Source organism: Equus caballus, chromosome 17 (assembly GCF_041296265.1).
Source record: "Equus caballus isolate H_3958 breed thoroughbred chromosome 17, TB-T2T, whole genome shotgun sequence".
NCBI lineage: Eukaryota > Metazoa > Chordata > Mammalia > Perissodactyla > Equidae > Equus > Equus caballus.
Window position 1 is genome coordinate 2,413,503 of NC_091700.1, and position 17,686 is coordinate 2,431,188.

Below are 17,686 nucleotides of genomic sequence, written 5' to 3' on the forward strand. Positions count from 1 at the left end.
GAGCTGAAAGGCACAACGTGCAGGCTTCTTTCCAAAGGGCGAGTTGGGCCCCACAGCATCTTGCTTCCAGCTCTTTGGGAAGCTAAGAAACAACTGGCTCTGCACAGTGCTCTTACAGCCTAGTGGGAACATCTCCTCCAAAGGCCTGTGAAACGCAGTGTCTTTGCAGGCCTGATCTGGCTGAAGTAGGACTTCTGCTCTGGGTGTGCTACTTTGCCCTAGAGCTGAAAGGCACAACGTGCAGGCTTCTTTCCAAAGGGCGAGTTGGGCCCCACAGCATCTTGCTTCCAGCTCTTTGGGAAGCTAAGAAACAACTCGCTCTGCACAGTGCTCTTACAGCCTACCGGGAACATCTCTTCCAAAGGCCTGTGAAACGCAGTTTCTTTGCAGGCCTGATCTGGCTGAAGTAGGACTTCTGCTCTGGGTGTGCTACTTTGCCCTAGAGCTGAAAGGCACAACGTGCAGGCTTCTTTCCAAAGGGCGAGTTGGGCCCCACAGCATCTTGCTTCCAGCTCTTTGGGAAGCTAAGAAACAACTCGCTCTGCACAGTGCTCTTACAGCCTACCGGGAACATCTCTTCCAAAGGCCTGTGAAACGCAGTTTCTTTGCAGGCCTGATCTGGCGGAAGTAGGACTTCTGCTCTGGGTGTGCTACTTTGCCCTAGAGCTGAAAGGCACAACGTGCAGGCTTCTTTCCAAAGGGCGAGTTGGGCCCCACAGCATCTTGCTTCCAGCTCTTTGGGAAGCTAAGAAACAACTCGCTCTGCACAGTGCTCTTACAGCCTACCGGGAACATCTCTTCCAAAGGCCTGTGAAACGCAGTTTCTTTGCAGGCCTGATCTGGCTGAAGTAGGACTTCTGCTCTGGGTGTGCTACTTTGCCCTAGAGCTGAAAGGCACAACGTGCAGGCTTCTTTCCAAAGGGCGAGTTGGGCCCCACAGCATCTTGCTTCCAGCTATTTGGGAAGCTAAGAAACAACTCGCTCTGCACAGTGCTCTTACAGCCTACCGGGAACATCTCTTCCAAAGGCCTGTGAAACGCAGTTTCTTTGCAGGCCTGATCTGGCTGAAGTAGCACTTCTGCTCAGGGTGTGCTACTTTGCCCTAGAGCTGAAAGGCACAACGTGCAGGCTTCTTTCCAAAGGGCGAGTTGGGCCCCACAGCATCTTGCTTCCAGCTCTTTGGGAAGCTAAGAAACAACTCGCTCTGCACAGTGCTCTTACAGCCTAGTGGGAACATCTCTTCCAAAGGCCTGTGAAACGCAGTTTCTTTGCAGGCCTGATCTGGCTGAAGTAGGACTTCTGCTCTGGGTGTGCTACTTTGCCCTAGAGCTGAAAGTCACAACGTGCAGGCTTCTTTCCAAAGGGCGAGTTGGGCCCCACAGCATCTTGCTTCCAGCTCTTTGGGAAGCTAAGAATCAACTCGCTCTGCACAGTGCTCTTACAGCCTACCGGGAAAATCTCTTCCAAAGGCCTGTGAAACGCAGTTTCTTTGCAGGCCTGATCTGGCTGAAGTAGGACTTCTGCTCTGGGTGTGCTACTTTGCCCTAGAGCTGAAAGGCACAACGTGCAGGCTTCTTTCCAAAGGGCGAGTTGGGCCCCACAGCATCTTGCTTCCAGCTCTTTGGGAAGCTAAGAAACAACTCGCTCTGCACAGTGCTCTTACAGCCTACCGGGAACATCTCTTCCAAAGGCCTGTGAAACGCAGTTTCTTTGCAGGCCTGATCTGGCTGAAGTAGCACTTCTGCTCTGGGTGTGCTACTTTGCCCTAGAGCTGAAAGGCACAACGTGCAGGCTTCTTTCCAAAGGGTGAGTTGGGCCCCACAGCATCTTGCTTCCAGCTCTTTGGGAAGCTAAGAAACAACTGGCTCTGCACAGTGCTCTTACAGCCTAGTGGGAAAATCTCCTCCAAAGGCCTGTGAAACGCAGTGTCTTTGCAGGCCTGATCTGGCTGAAGTAGGACTTCTGCTCTGGGTGTGCTACTTTGCCCTAGAGCTGAAAGGCACAACGTGCAGGCTTCTTTCCAAAGGGCGAGTTGGGCCCCACAGCATCTTGCTTCCAGCTCTTTGGGAAGCTAAGAAACAACTCGCTCTGCACAGTGCTCTTACAGCCTACCGGGAACATCTCTTCCAAAGGCCTGTGAAACGCAGTTTCTTTGCAGGCCTGATCTGGCGGAAGTAGGACTTCTGCTCTGGGTGTGCTACTTTGCCCTAGAGCTGAAAGGCACAACGTGCAGGCTTCTTTCCAAAGGGCGAGTTGGGCCCCACAGCATCTTGCTTCCAGCTCTTTGGGAAGCTAAGAAACAACTCGCTCTGCACAGTGCTCTTACAGCCTACCGGGAACATCTCTTCCAAAGGCCTGTGAAACGCAGTTTCTTTGCAGGCCTGATCTGGCTGAAGTAGGACTTCTGCTCTGGGTGTGCTACTTTGCCCTAGAGCTGAAAGGCACAACGTGCAGGCTTCTTTCCAAAGGGCGAGTTGGGCCCCACAGCATCTTGCTTCCAGCTCTTTGGGAAGCTAAGAAACAACTCGCTCTGCACAGTGCTCTTACAGCCTACCGGGAACATCTCTTCCAAAGGCCTGTGAAACGCAGTTTCTTTGCAGGCCTGATCTGGCTGAAGTAGGACTTCTGCTCTGGGTGTGCTACTTTGCCCTAGAGCTGAAAGGCACAACGTGCAGGCTTCTTTCCAAAGGGCGAGTTGGGCCCCACAGCATCTTGCTTCCAGCTCTTTGGGAAGCTAAGAAACAACTCGCTCTGCACAGTGCTCTTACAGCCTACCGGGAACATCTCTCCCAAAGGCCTGTGAAACGCAGTTTCTTTGCAGGCCTGATCTGGCTGAAGTAGGACTTCTGCTCTGGGTGTGCTACTTTGCCCTAGAGCTGAAAGGCACAACGTGCAGGCTTCTTTCCAAAGGGCGAGTTGGGCCCCACAGCATCTTGCTTCCAGCTCTTTGGGAAGCTAAGAAACAACTCGCTCTGCACAGTGCTCTTACAGCCTACCGGGAACATCTCTTCCAAAGGCCTGTGAAACGCAGTTTCTTTGCAGGCCTGATCTGGCTGAAGTAGCACTTCTGCTCTGGGTGTGCTACTTTGCCCTAGAGCTGAAAGGCACAACGTGCAGGCTTCTTTCCAAAGGGCGAGTTGGGCCCCACAGCATCTTGCTTCCAGCTCTTTGGGAAGCTAAGAAACAACTCGCTCTGCACAGTGCTCTTACAGCCTACCGGGAACATCTCTTCCAAAGGCCTGTGAAACGCAGTTTCTTTGCAGGCCTGATCTGGCTGAAGTAGGACTTCTGCTCTGGGTGTGCTACTTTGCCCTAGAGCTGAAAGGCACAACGTGCAGGCTTCTTTCCAAAGGGCGAGTTGGGCCCCACAGCATCTTGCTTCCAGCTCTTTGGGAAGCTAAGAAACAACTCGCTCTGCACAGTGCTCTTACAGCCTACCGGGAACATCTCTTCCAAAGGCCTGTGAAACGCAGTTTCTTTGCAGGCCTGATCTGGCGGAAGTAGGACTTCTGCTCTGGGTGTGCTACTTTGCCCTAGAGCTGAAAGGCACAACGTGCAGGCTTCTTTCCAAAGGGCGAGTTGGGCCCCACAGCATCTTGCTTCCAGCTCTTTGGGAAGCTAAGAAACAACTCGCTCTGCACAGTGCTCTTACAGCCTAGTGGGAACATCTCTTCCAAAGGCCTGTGAAACGCAGTTTCTTTGTAGGCCTGATCTGGCTGAAGTAGGACTTCTGCTCTGGGTGTGCTACTTTGCCCTAGAGCTGAAAGGCACAACGTGCAGGCTTCTTTCCAAAGGGCGAGTTGGGCCCCACAGCATCTTGCTTCCAGCTCTTTGGGAAGCTAAGAAACAACTCGCTCTGCACAGTGCTCTTACAGCCTACCGGGAACATCTCTTCCAAAGGCCTGTGAAACGCAGTTTCTTTGCAGGCCTGATCTGGCTGAAGTAGGACTTCTGCTCTGGGTGTGCTACTTTGCCCTAGAGCTGAAAGGCACAACGTGCAGGCTTATTTCCAAAGGGCGAGTTGGGCCCCACAGCATCTTGCTTCCAGCTCTTTGGGAAGCTAAGAAACAACTCGCTCTGCACAGTGCTCTTACAGCCTACCGGGAACATCTCTCCCAAAGGCCTGTGAAATGCAGTTTCTTTGCAGGCCTGATCTGGCTGAAGTAGGACTTCTGCTCTGGGTGTGCTACTTTGCCCTAGAGCTGAAAGGCACAACGTGCAGGCTTCTTTCCAAAGGGCGAGTTGGGCCCCACAGCATCTTGCTTCCAGCTCTTTGGGAAGCTAAGAAACAACTCGCTCTGCACAGTGCTCTTACAGCCTAGTGGGAACATCTCTTCCAAAGGCCTGTGAAACGCAGTTTCTTTGCAGGCCTGATCTGGCTGAAGTAGGACTTCTGCTCTGGGTGTGCTACTTTGCCCTAGAGCTGAAAGGCACAACGTGCAGGCTTCTTTCCAAAGGGCGAGTTGGGCCCCACAGCATCTTGCTTCCAGCTCTTTGGGAAGCTAAGAAACAACTCGCTCTGCACAGTGCTCTTACAGCCTACCGGGAACATCTCTTCCAAAGGCCTGTGAAACGCAGTTTCTTTGCAGGCCTGATCTGGCTGAAGTAGGACTTCTGCTCTGGGTGTGCTACTTTGCCCTAGAGCTGAAAGGCACAACGTGCAGGCTTCTTTCCAAAGGGCGAGTTGGGCCCCACAGCATCTTGCTTCCAGCTCTTTGGGAAGCTAAGAAACAACTCGCTCTGCACAGTGCTCTTACAGCCTACCGGGAACATCTCTTCCAAAGGCCTGTGAAACGCAGTTTCTTTGCAGGCCTGATCTGGCTGAACTAGGACTTCTGCTCTGGGTGTGGTACTTTGCCCTAGAGCTGAAAGGCACAACGTGCAGGCTTCTTTCCAAAGGGCGAGTTGGGCCCCACAGCATCTTGCTTCCAGCTCTTTGGGAAGCTAAGAAACAACTCGCTCTGCACAGTGCTCTTACAGCCTACCGGGAACATCTCTTCCAAAGGCCTGTGAAACGCAGTTTCTTTGCAGGCCTGATCTGGCTGAAGTAGCACTTCTGCTCTGGGTGTGCTACTTTGCCCTAGAGCTGAAAGGCACAACGTGCAGGCTTCTTTCCAAAGGGCGAGTTGGGCCCCACAGCATCTTGCTTCCAGCTCTTTGGGAAGCTAAGAAACAACTCGCTCTGCACAGTGCTCTTACAGCCTAGTGGGAACATCTCTTCCAAAGGCCTGTGAAACGCAGTTTCTTTGCAGGCCTGATCTGGCTGAAGTAGGACTTCTGCTCTGGGTGTGCTACTTTGCCCTAGAGCTGAAAGGCACAACGTGCAGGCTTCTTTCCAAAGGGCGAGTTGGGCCCCACAGCATCTTGCTTCCAGCTCTTTGGGAAGCTAAGAATCAACTCGCTCTGCACAGTGCTCTTACAGCCTACCGGGAAAATCTCTTCCAAAGGCCTGTGAAACGCAGTTTCTTTGCAGGCCTGATCTGGCTGAAGTAGGACTTCTGCTCTGGGTGTGCTACTTTGCCCTAGAGCTGAAAGGCACAACGTGCAGGCTTCTTTCCAAAGGGCGAGTTGGGCCCCACAGCATCTTGCTTCCAGCTCTTTGGGAAGCTAAGAAACAACTCGCTCTGCACAGTGCTCTTACAGCCTACCGGGAACATCTCTTCCAAAGGCCTGTGAAACGCAGTTTCTTTGCAGGCCTGATCTGGCTGAAGTAGGACTTCTGCTCTGGGTGTGCTACTTTGCCCTAGAGCTGAAAGGCACAACGTGCAGGCTTCTTTCCAAAGGGTGAGTTGGGCCCCACAGCATCTTGCTTCCAGCTCTTTGGGAAGCAAAGAAACAACTGGCTCTGCACAGTGCTCTTACAGCCTAGTGGGAACATCTCCTCCAAAGGCCTGTGAAACGCAGTGTCTTTGCAGGCCTGATCTGGCTGAAGTAGGACTTCTGCTCTGGGTGCGCTACTTTGCCCTAGAGCTGAAAGGCACAACGTGCAGGCTTCTTTCCAAAGGGCGAGTTGGGCCCCACAGCATCTTGCTTCCAGCTCTTTGGGAAGCTAAGAAACAACTCGCTCTGCACAGTGCTCTTACAGCCTACCGGGAACATCTCTTCCAAAGGCCTGTGAAACGCAGTTTCTTTGCAGGCCTGATCTGGCTGAAGTAGGACTTCTGCTCTGGGTGTGCTACTTTGCCCTAGAGCTGAAAGGCACAACGTGCAGGCTTCTTTCCAAAGGGCGAGTTGGGCCCCACAGCATCTTGCTTCCAGCTCTTTGGGAAGCTAAGAAACAACTCGCTCTGCACAGTGCTCTTACAGCCTACCGGGAACATCTCTTCCAAAGGCCTGTGAAACGCAGTTTCTTTGCAGGCCTGATCTGGCTGAAGTAGGACTTCTGCTCTGGGTGTGCTACTTTGCCCTAGAGCTGAAAGGCACAACGTGCAGGCTTCTTTCCAAAGGGCGAGTTGGGCCCCACAGCATCTTGCTTCCAGCTCTTTGGGAAGCTAAGAAACAACTCGCTCTGCACAGTGCTCTTACAGCCTACCGGGAACATCTCTTCCAAAGGCCTGTGAAACGCAGTTTCTTTGCAGGCCTGATCTGGCTGAAGTAGGACTTCTGCTCTGGGTGTGCTACTTTGCCCTAGAGCTGAAAGGCACAACGTGCAGGCTTCTTTCCAAAGGGCGAGTTGGGCCCCACAGCATCTTGCTTCCAGCTCTTTGGTAAGCTAAGAAACAACTCGCTCTGCACAGTGCTCTTACAGCCTACCGGGAACATCTCTTCCAAAGGCCTGTGAAATGCAGTTTCTTTGCAGGCCTGATCTGGCTGAAGTAGGACTTCTGCTCTGGGTGTGCTACTTTGCCCTAGAGCTGAAAGGCACAACGTGCAGGCTTCTTTCCAAAGGGCGAGTTGGGCCCCACAGCATCTTGCTTCCAGCTCTTTGGGAAGCTAAGAAACAACTCGCTCTGCACAGTGCTCTTACAGCCTACCGGGAACATCTCTTCCAAAGGCCTGTGAAACGCAGTTTCTTTGCAGGCCTGATCTGGCTGAAGTAGCACTTCTGCTCAGGGTGTGCTACTTTGCCCTAGAGCTGAAAGGCACAACGTGCAGGCTTCTTTCCAAAGGGCGAGTTGGGCCCCACAGCATCTTGCTTCCAGCTCTTTGGGAAGCTAAGAAACAACTGGCTCTGCACAGTGCTCTTACAGCCTAGTGGGAACATCTCCTCCAAAGGCCTGTGAAACGCAGTGTCTTTGCAGGCCTGATCTGGCTGAAGTAGGACTTCTGCTCTGGGTGTGCTACTTTGCCCTAGAGCTGAAAGGCACAACGTGCAGGCTTCTTTCCAAAGGGCGAGTTTGGCCCCACAGCATCTTGCTTCCAGCTCTTTGGGAAGCTAAGAAACAACTCGCTCTGCACAGTGCTCTTACAGCCTACCGGGAACATCTCTTCCAAAGGCCTGTGAAACGCAGTTTCTTTGCAGGCCTGATCTGGCTGAAGTAGGACTTCTGCTCTGGGTGTGCTACTTTGCCCTAGAGCTGAAAGGCACAACGTGCAGGCTTCTTTCCAAAGGGCGAGTTGGGCCCCACAGCATCTTGCTTCCAGCTCTTTGGGAAGCTAAGAAACAACTCGCTCTGCACAGTGCTCTTACAGCCTAGTGGGAACATCTCTTCCAAAGGCCTGTGAAACGCAGTTTCTTTGCAGGCCTGATCTGGCGGAAGTAGGACTTCTGCTCTGGGTGTGCTACTTTGCCCTAGAGCTGAAAGGCACAACGTGCAGGCTTCTTTCCAAAGGGCGAGTTGGGCCCCACAGCATCTTGCTTCCAGCTCTTTGGGAAGCTAAGAAACAACTCGCTCTGCACAGTGCTCTTACAGCCTACCGGGAACATCTCTTCCAAAGGCCTGTGAAACGCAGTTTCTTTGCAGGCCTGATCTGGCTGAAGTAGGACTTCTGCTCTGGGTGTGCTACTTTGCCCTAGAGCTGAAAGGCACAACGTGCAGGCTTCTTTCCAAAGGGCGAGTTGGGCCCCACAGCATCTTGCTTCCAGCTCTTTGGGAAGCTAAGAAACAACTCGCTCTGCACAGTGCTCTTACAGCCTACCGGGAACATCTCTCCCAAAGGCCTGTGAAACGCAGTTTCTTTGCAGGCCTGATCTGGCTGAAGTAGGACTTCTGCTCTGGGTGTGCTACTTTGCCCTAGAGCTGAAAGGCACAACGTGCAGGCTTCTTTCCAAAGGGCGAGTTGGGCCCCACAGCATCTTGCTTCCAGCTCTTTGGGAAGCTAAGAAACAACTCGCTCTGCACAGTGCTCTTACAGCCTACCGGGAACATCTCTTCCAAAGGCCTGTGAAACGCAGTTTCTTTGCAGGCCTGATCTGGCTGAAGTAGCACTTCTGCTCTGGGTGTGCTACTTTGCCCTAGAGCTGAAAGGCACAACGTGCAGGCTTCTTTCCAAAGGGTGAGTTGGGCCCCACAGCATCTTGCTTCCAGCTCTTTGGGAAGCTAAGAAACAACTGGCTCTGCACAGTGCTCTTACAGCCTAGTGGGAACATCTCCTCCAAAGGCCTGTGAAACGCAGTGTCTTTGCAGGCCTGATCTGGCTGAAGTAGGACTTCTGCTCTGGGTGCGCTACTTTGCCCTAGAGCTGAAAGGCACAACGTGCAGGCTTCTTTCCAAAGGGCGAGTTGGGCCCCACAGCATCTTGCTTCCAGCTCTTTGGGAAGCTAAGAAACAACTCGCTCTGCACAGTGCTCTTACAGCCTACCGGGAACATCTCTTCCAAAGGCCTGTGAAACGCAGTTTCTTTGCAGGCCTGATCTGGCTGAAGTAGGACTTCTGCTCTGGGTGTGCTACTTTGCCCTAGAGCTGAAAGGCACAACGTGCAGGCTTCTTTCCAAAGGGCGAGTTGGGCCCCACAGCATCTTGCTTCCAGCTCTTTGGGAAGCTAAGAAACAACTCGCTCTGCACAGTGCTCTTACAGCCTACCGGGAACATCTCTTCCAAAGGCCTGTGAAACGCAGTTTCTTTGCAGGCCTGATCTGGCTGAAGTAGGACTTCTGCTCTGGGTGTGCTACTTTGCCCTAGAGCTGAAAGGCACAACGTGCAGGCTTCTTTCCAAAGGGCGAGTTGGGCCCCACAGCATCTTGCTTCCAGCTCTTTGGGAAGCTAAGAAACAACTCGCTCTGCACAGTGCTCTTACAGCCTACCGGGAACATCTCTTCCAAAGGCCTGTGAAACGCAGTTTCTTTGCAGGCCTGATCTGGCTGAAGTAGGACTTCTGCTCTGGGTGTGCTACTTTGCCCTAGAGCTGAAAGGCACAACGTGCAGGCTTCTTTCCAAAGGGCGAGTTGGGCCCCACAGCATCTTGCTTCCAGCTATTTGGGAAGCTAAGAAACAACTCGCTCTGCACAGTGCTCTTACAGCCTACCGGGAACATCTCTTCCAAAGGCCTGTGAAACGCAGTTTCTTTGCAGGCCTGATCTGGCTGAAGTAGGACTTCTGCTCTGGGTGTGCTACTTTGCCCTAGAGCTGAAAGGCACAACGTGCAGGCTTCTTTCCAAAGGGCGAGTTGGGCCCCACAGCATCTTGCTTCCATCTCTTTGGGAAGCTAAGAAACAACTCGCTCTGCACAGTGCTCTTACAGCCTAGTGGGAACATCTCTCCCAAAGGCCTGTGAAACGCAGTTTCTTTGCAGGCCTGATCTGGCTGAAGTAGGACTTCTGCTCTGGGTGTGCTACTTTGCCCTAGAGCTGAAAGGCACAACGTGCAGGCTTCTTTCCAAAGGGCGAGTTGGGCCCCACAGCATCTTGCTTCCAGCTCTTTGGGAAGCTAAGAAACAACTCGCTCTGCACAGTGCTCTTACAGCCTACCGGGAACATCTCTTCCAAAGGCCTGTGAAACGCAGTTTCTTTGCAGGCCTGATCTGGCTGAAGTAGCACTTCTGCTCTGGGTGTGCTACTTTGCCCTAGAGCTGAAAGGCACAACGTGCAGGCTTCTTTCCAAAGGGCGAGTTGGGCCCCACAGCATCTTGCTTCCAGCTCTTTGGGAAGCTAAGAAACAACTCGCTCTGCACAGTGCTCTTACAGCCTACCGGGAACATCTCTTCCAAAGGCCTGTGAAACGCAGTTTCTTTGCAGGCCTGATCTGGCTGAAGTAGGACTTCTGCTCTGGGTGTGCTACTTTGCCCTAGAGCTGAAAGGCACAACGTGCAGGCTTCTTTCCAAAGGGCGAGTTGGGCCCCACAGCATCTTGCTTCCAGCTCTTTGGGAAGCTAAGAAACAACTCGCTCTGCACAGTGCTCTTACAGCCTAGTGGGAACATGTCTTCCAAAGGCCTGTGAAACGCAGTTTCTTTGCAGGCCTGATCTGGCTGAAGTAGGACTTCTGCTCTGGGTGTGCTACTTTGCCCTAGAGCTGAAAGGCACAACGTGCAGGCTTCTTTCCAAAGGGCGAGTTGGGCCCCACAGCATCTTGCTTCCAGCTCTTTGGGAAGCTAAGAAACAACTCGCTCTGCACAGTGCTCTTACAGCCTACCGGGAACATCTCTTCCAAAGGCCTGTGAAACGCAGTTTCTTTGCAGGCCTGATCTGGCTGAAGTAGGACTTCTGCTCTGGGTGTGCTACTTTGCCCTAGAGCTGAAAGGCACAACGTGCAGGCTTCTTTCCAAAGGGCGAGTTGGGCCCCACAGCATCTTGCTTCCAGCTCTTTGGGAAGCTAAGAAACAACTCGCTCTGCACAGTGCTCTTACAGCCTACCGGGAACATCTCTTCCAAAGGCCTGTGAAACGCAGTTTCTTTGCAGGCCTGATCTGGCTGAAGTAGGACTTCTGCTCTGGGTGTGCTACTTTGCCCTAGAGCTGAAAGGCACAACGTGCAGGCTTCTTTCCAAAGGGCGAGTTGGGCCCCACAGCATCTTGCTTCCAGCTATTTGGTAAGCTAAGAAACAACTCGCTCTGCACAGTGCTCTTACAGCCTACCGGGAACATCTCTTCCAAAGGCCTGTGAAACGCAGTTTCTTTGCAGGCCTGATCTGGCTGAAGTAGGACTTCTGCTCTGGGTGTGCTACTTTGCCCTAGAGCTGAAAGGCACAACGTGCAGGCTTCTTTCCAAAGGGCGAGTTGGGCCCCACAGCATCTTGCTTCCAGCTCTTTGGGAAGCTAAGAAACAACTCGCTCTGCACAGTGCTCTTACAGCCTACCGGGAACATCTCTCCCAAAGGCCTGTGAAACGCAGTTTCTTTGCAGGCCTGATCTGGATGAAGTAGGACTTCTGCTCTGGGTGTGCTACTTTGCCCTAGAGCTGAAAGGCACAACGTGCAGGCTTCTTTCCAAAGGGCGAGTTGGGCCCCACAGCATCTTGCTTCCAGCTCTTTGGGAAGCTAAGAAACAACTCGCTCTGCACAGTGCTCTTACAGCCTACCGGGAACATCTCTTCCAAAGGCCTGTGAAACGCAGTTTCTTTGCAGGCCTGATCTGGCTGAAGTAGGACTTCTGCTCTGGGTGTGCTACTTTGCCCTAGAGCTGAAAGGCACAACGTGCAGGCTTCTTTCCAAAGGGCGAGTTGGGCCCCACAGCATCTTGCTTCCAGCTCTTTGGGAAGCTAAGAAACAACTCGCTCTGCACAGTGCTCTTACAGCCTACCGGGAACATCTCTTCCAAAGGCCTGTGAAACGCAGTTTCTTTGCAGGCCTGATCTGGCTGAAGTAGGACTTCTGCTCTGGGTGTGCTACTTTGCCCTAGAGCTGAAAGGCACAACGTGCAGGCTTCTTTCCAAAGGGCGAGTTGGGCCCCACAGCATCTTGCTTCCAGCTCTTTGGGAAGCTAAGAAACAACTCGCTCTGCACAGTGCTCTTACAGCCTAGTGGGAACATCTCTTCCAAAGGCCTGTGAAACGCAGTTTCTTTGCAGGCCTGATCTGGCGGAAGTAGGACTTCTGCTCTGGGTGTGCTACTTTGCCCTAGAGCTGAAAGGCACAACGTGCAGGCTTCTTTCCAAAGGGCGAGTTGGGCCCCACAGCATCTTGCTTCCAGCTCTTTGGGAAGCTAAGAAACAACTCGCTCTGCACAGTGCTCTTACAGCCTACCGGGAACATCTCTTCCAAAGGCCTGTGAAACGCAGTTTCTTTGCAGGCCTGATCTGGCTGAAGTAGGACTTCTGCTCTGGGTGTGCTACTTTGCCCTAGAGCTGAAAGGCACAACGTGCAGGCTTCTTTCCAAAGGGCGAGTTGGGCCCCACAGCATCTTGCTTCCAGCTCTTTGGGAAGCTAAGAAACAACTCGCTCTGCACAGTGCTCTTACAGCCTACCGGGAACATCTCTCCCAAAGTCCTGTGAAACGCAGTTTCTTTGCAGGCCTGATCTGGCTGAAGTAGGACTTCTGCTCTGGGTGTGCTACTTTGCCCTAGAGCTGAAAGGCACAACGTGCAGGCTTCTTTCCAAAGGGCGAGTTGGGCCCCACAGCATCTTGCTTCCAGCTCTTTGGGAAGCTAAGAAACAACTCGCTCTGCACAGTGCTCTTACAGCCTACCGGGAACATCTCTTCCAAAGGCCTGTGAAACGCAGTTTCTTTGCAGGCCTGATCTGGCTGAAGTAGCACTTCTGCTCTGGGTGTGCTACTTTGCCCTAGAGCTGAAAGGCACAACGTGCAGGCTTCTTTCCAAAGGGCGAGTTGGGCCCCACAGCATCTTGCTTCCAGCTATTTGGGAAGCTAAGAAACAACTCGCTCTGCACAGTGCTCTTACAGCCTACCGGGAACATCTCTTCCAAAGGCCTGTGAAACGCAGTTTCTTTGCAGGCCTGATCTGGCTGAAGTAGGACTTCTGCTCTGGGTGTGCTACTTTGCCCTAGAGCTGAAAGGCACAACGTGCAGGCTTCTTTCCAAAGGGCGAGTTGGGCCCCACAGCATCTTGCTTCCATCTCTTTGGGAAGCTAAGAAACAACTCGCTCTGCACAGTGCTCTTACAGCCTACCGGGAACATCTCTCCGAAAGGCCTGTGAAACGCAGTTTCTTTGCAGGCCTGATCTGGCTGAAGTAGGACTTCTGCTCTGGGTGTGCTACTTTGCCCTAGAGCTGAAAGGCACAACGTGCAGGCTTCTTTCCAAAGGGCGAGTTGGGCCCCACAGCATCTTGCTTCCAGCTCTTTGGGAAGCTAAGAAACAACTCGCTCTGCACAGTGCTCTTACAGCCTACCGGGAACATCTCTTCCAAAGGCCTGTGAAACGCAGTTTCTTTGCAGGCCTGATCTGGCTGAAGTAGGACTTCTGCTCTGGGTGTGCTACTTTGCCCTAGAGCTGAAAGGCACAACGTGCAGGCTTCTTTCCAAAGGGCGAGTTGGGCCCCACAGCATCTTGCTTCCAGCTCTTTGGGAAGCTAAGAAACAACTCGCTCTGCACAGTGCTCTTACAGCCTACCGGGAACATCTCTTCCAAAGGCCTGTGAAACGCAGTTTCTTTGCAGGCCTGATCTGGCGGAAGTAGGACTTCTGCTCTGGGTGTGCTACTTTGCCCTAGAGCTGAAAGGCACAACGTGCAGGCTTCTTTCCAAAGGGCGAGTTGGGCCCCACAGCATCTTGCTTCCAGCTCTTTGGGAAGCTAAGAAACAACTCGCTCTGCACAGTGCTCTTACAGCCTAGTGGGAACATCTCTTCCAAAGGCCTGTGAAACGCAGTTTCTTTGCAGGCCTGATCTGGCTGAAGTAGGACTTCTGCTCTGGGTGTGCTACTTTGCCCTAGAGCTGAAAGGCACAACGTGCAGGCTTCTTTCCAAAGGGCGAGTTGGGCCCCACAGCATCTTGCTTCCAGCTCTTTGGGAAGCTAAGAAACAACTCGCTCTGCACAGTGCTCTTACAGCCTACCGGGAACATCTCTTCCAAAGGCCTGTGAAACGCAGTTTCTTTGCAGGCCTGATCTGGCTGAAGTAGCACTTCTGCTCTGGGTGTGCTACTTTGCCCTAGAGCTGAAAGGCACAACGTGCAGGCTTCTTTCCAAAGGGCGAGTTGGGCCCCACAGCATCTTGCTTCCAGCTCTTTGGGAAGCTAAGAAACAACTCGCTCTGCACAGTGCTCTTACAGCCTACCGGGAACATCTCTCCCAAAGGCCTGTGAAACGCAGTTTCTTTGCAGGCCTGATCTGGCTGAAGTAGGACTTCTGCTCTGGGTGTGCTACTTTGCCCTAGAGCTGAAAGGCACAACGTGCAGGCTTCTTTCCAAAGGGCGAGTTGGGCCCCACAGCATCTTGCTTCCAGCTCTTTGGGAAGCTAAGAAACAACTCGCTCTGCACAGTGCTCTTACAGCCTACCGGGAACATCTCTTCCAAAGGCCTGTGAAACGCAGTTTCTTTGCAGGCCTGATCTGGCTGAAGTAGCACTTCTGCTCTGGGTGTGCTACTTTGCCCTAGAGCTGAAAGGCACAACGTGCAGGCTTCTTTCCAAAGGGCGAGTTGGGCCCCACAGCATCTTGCTTCCAGCTCTTTGGGAAGCTAAGAAACAACTCGCTCTGCACAGTGCTCTTACAGCCTACCGGGAACATCTCTTCCAAAGGCCTGTGAAACGCAGTTTCTTTGCAGGCCTGATCTGGCTGAAGTAGGACTTCTGCTCTGGGTGTGCTACTTTGCCCTAGAGCTGAAAGGCACAACGTGCAGGCTTCTTTCCAAAGGGCGAGTTGGGCCCCACAGCATCTTGCTTCCAGCTCTTTGGGAAGCTAAGAAACAACTCGCTCTGCACAGTGCTCTTACAGCCTACCGGGAACATCTCTTCCAAAGGCCTGTGAAACGCAGTTTCTTTGCAGGCCTGATCTGGCTGAAGTAGGACTTCTGCTCTGGGTGTGCTACTTTGCCCTAGAGCTGAAAGGCACAACGTGCAGGCTTCTTTCCAAAGGGCGAGTTGGGCCCCACGGCATCTTGCTTCCAGCTCTTTGGGAAGCTAAGAAACAACTCGCTCTGCACAGTGCTCTTACAGCCTACCGGGAACATCTCTTCCAAAGGCCTGTGAAACGCAGTTTCTTTGCAGGCCTGATCTGGCTGAAGTAGCACTTCTGCTCTGGGTGTGCTACTTTGCCCTAGAGCTGAAAGGCACAACGTGCAGGCTTCTTTCCAAAGGGCGAGTTGGGCCCCACAGCATCTTGCTTCCAGCTCTTTGGGAAGCTAAGAAACAACTCGCTCTGCACAGTGCTCTTACAGCCTACCGGGAACATCTCTTCCAAAGGCCTGTGAAACGCAGTTTCTTTGCAGGCCTGATCTGGCTGAAGTAGGACTTCTGCTCTGGGTGTGCTACTTTGCCCTAGAGCTGAAAGGCACAACGTGCAGGCTTCTTTCCAAAGGGCGAGTTGGGCCCCACAGCATCTTGCTTCCAGCTCTTTGGGAAGCTAAGAATCAACTCGCTCTGCACAGTGCTCTTACAGCCTACCGGGAAAATCTCTTCCAAAGGCCTGTGAAACGCAGTTTCTTTGCAGGCCTGATCTGGCTGAAGTAGGACTTCTGCTCTGGGTGTGCTACTTTGCCCTAGAGCTGAAAGGCACAACGTGCAGGCTTCTTTCCAAAGGGCGAGTTGGGCCCCACAGCATCTTGCTTCCAGCTCTTTGGGAAGCTAAGAAACAACTCGCTCTGCACAGTGCTCTTACAGCCTACCGGGAACATCTCTTCCAAAGGCCTGTGAAACGCAGTTTCTTTGCAGGCCTGATCTGGCTGAAGTAGCACTTCTGCTCTGGGTGTGCTACTTTGCCCTAGAGCTGAAAGGCACAACGTGCAGGCTTCTTTCCAAAGGGCGAGTTGGGCCCCACAGCATCTTGCTTCCAGCTCTTTGGGAAGCTAAGAAACAACTCGCTCTGCACAGTGCTCTTACAGCCTAGTGGGAACATCTCCTCCAAAGGAAAGTGAAACGCAGTGTCTTTGCAGGCCTGATCTGGCTGAAGTAGGACTTCTGCTCTGGGTGTGCTACTTTGCCCTAGAGCTGAAAGGCACAACGTGCAGGCTTCTTTCCAAAGGGCGAGTTGGGCCCCACAGCATCTTGCTTCTGCTCTTTGGGAAGCTAAGAAACAACTCGCTCTGCACAGTGCTCTTACAGCCTACCGGGAACATCTCTTACAAAGGCCTGTGAAACGCAGTTTCTTTGCAGGCCTGATCTGGCTGAAGTAGGACTTCTGCTCTGGGTGTGCTACTTTGCCCTAGAGCTGAAAGGCACAACGTGCAGGCTTCTTTCCAAAGGGCGAGTTGGGCCCCACAGCATCTTGCTTCCAGCTCTTTGGGAAGCTAAGAAACAACTCACTCTGCACAGTGCTCTTACAGCCTAGTGGGAACATCTCCTCCAAAGGCCTGTGAAACGCAGTGTCTTTGCAGGCCTGATCTGGCTGAAGTAGGACTTCTGCTCTGGGTGTGCTACTTTGCCCTAGAGCTGAAAGGCACAACGTGCAGGCTTCTTTCCAAAGGGCGAGTTGGGCACCACAGCATCTTGCTTCCAGCTCTTTGGGAAGCTAAGAAACAACTCGCTCTGCACAGTGCTCTTACAGCCTACCAGGAACATCTCTTCCAAAGGCCTGTGAAACGCAGTTTCTTTGCAGGCCTGATCTGGCTGAAGTAGGACTTCTGCTCTGGGTGTGCTACTTTGCCCTAGAGCTGAAAGGTACAACGTGCAGGCTTCTTTCCAAAGGGCGAGTTGGGCCCCACAGCATCTTGCTTCCAGCTCTTTGGGAAGCTAAGAAACAACTCGCTCTGCACAGTGCTCTTACAGCCTACCGGGAACATCTCTTCCAAAGGCCTGTGAAACGCAGTTTCTTTGCAGGCCTGATCTGGCTGAAGTAGCACTTCTGCTCTGGGTGTGCTACTTTGCCCTAGAGCTGAAAGGCACAACGTGCAGGCTTCTTTCCAAAGGGCGAGTTGGGCCCCACAGCATCTTGCTTCCAGCTCTTTGGGAAGCTAAGAAACAACTCACTCTGCACAGTGCTCTTACAGCCTACCGGGAACATCTCTTCCAAAGGCCTGTGAAACGCAGTTTCTTTGCAGGCCTGATCTGGCTGAAGTAGCACTTCTGCTCTGGGTGTGCTACTTTGCCCTAGAGCTGAAAGGCACAACGTGCAGGCTTCTTTCCAAAGGGCGAGTTGGGCCCCACAGCATCTTGCTTCCAGCTCTTTGGGAAGCTAAGAAACAACTCGCTCTGCACAGTGCTCTTACAGCCTACCGGGAACATCTCTTCCAAAGGCCTGTGAAACGCAGTTTCTTTGCAGGCCTGATCTGGCTGAAGTAGGACTTCTGCTCTGGGTGTGCTACTTTGCCCTAGAGCTGAAAGGCACAACGTGCAGGCTTCTTTCCAAAGGGCGAGTTGGGCCCCACAGCATCTTGCTTCCAGCTCTTTGGGAAGCTAAGAAACAACTCGCTCTGCACAGTGCTCTTACAGCCTACCGGGAACATCTCTCCGAAAGGCCTGTGAAACGCAGTTTCTTTGCAGGCCTGATCTGGCTGAAGTAGGACTTCTGCTCTGGGTGTGCTACTTTGCCCTAGAGCTGAAAGGCACAACGTGCAGGCTTCTTTCCAAAGGGCGAGTTGGGCCCCACAGCATCTTGCTTCCAGCTCTTTGGGAAGCTAAGAAACAACTCGCTCTGCACAGTGCTCTTACAGCCTACCGGGAACATCTCTTCCAAAGGCCTGTGAAACGCAGTTTCTTTGCAGGCCTGATCTGGCTGAAGTAGGACTTCTGCTCTGGGTCTGCTACTTTGCCCTAGAGCTGA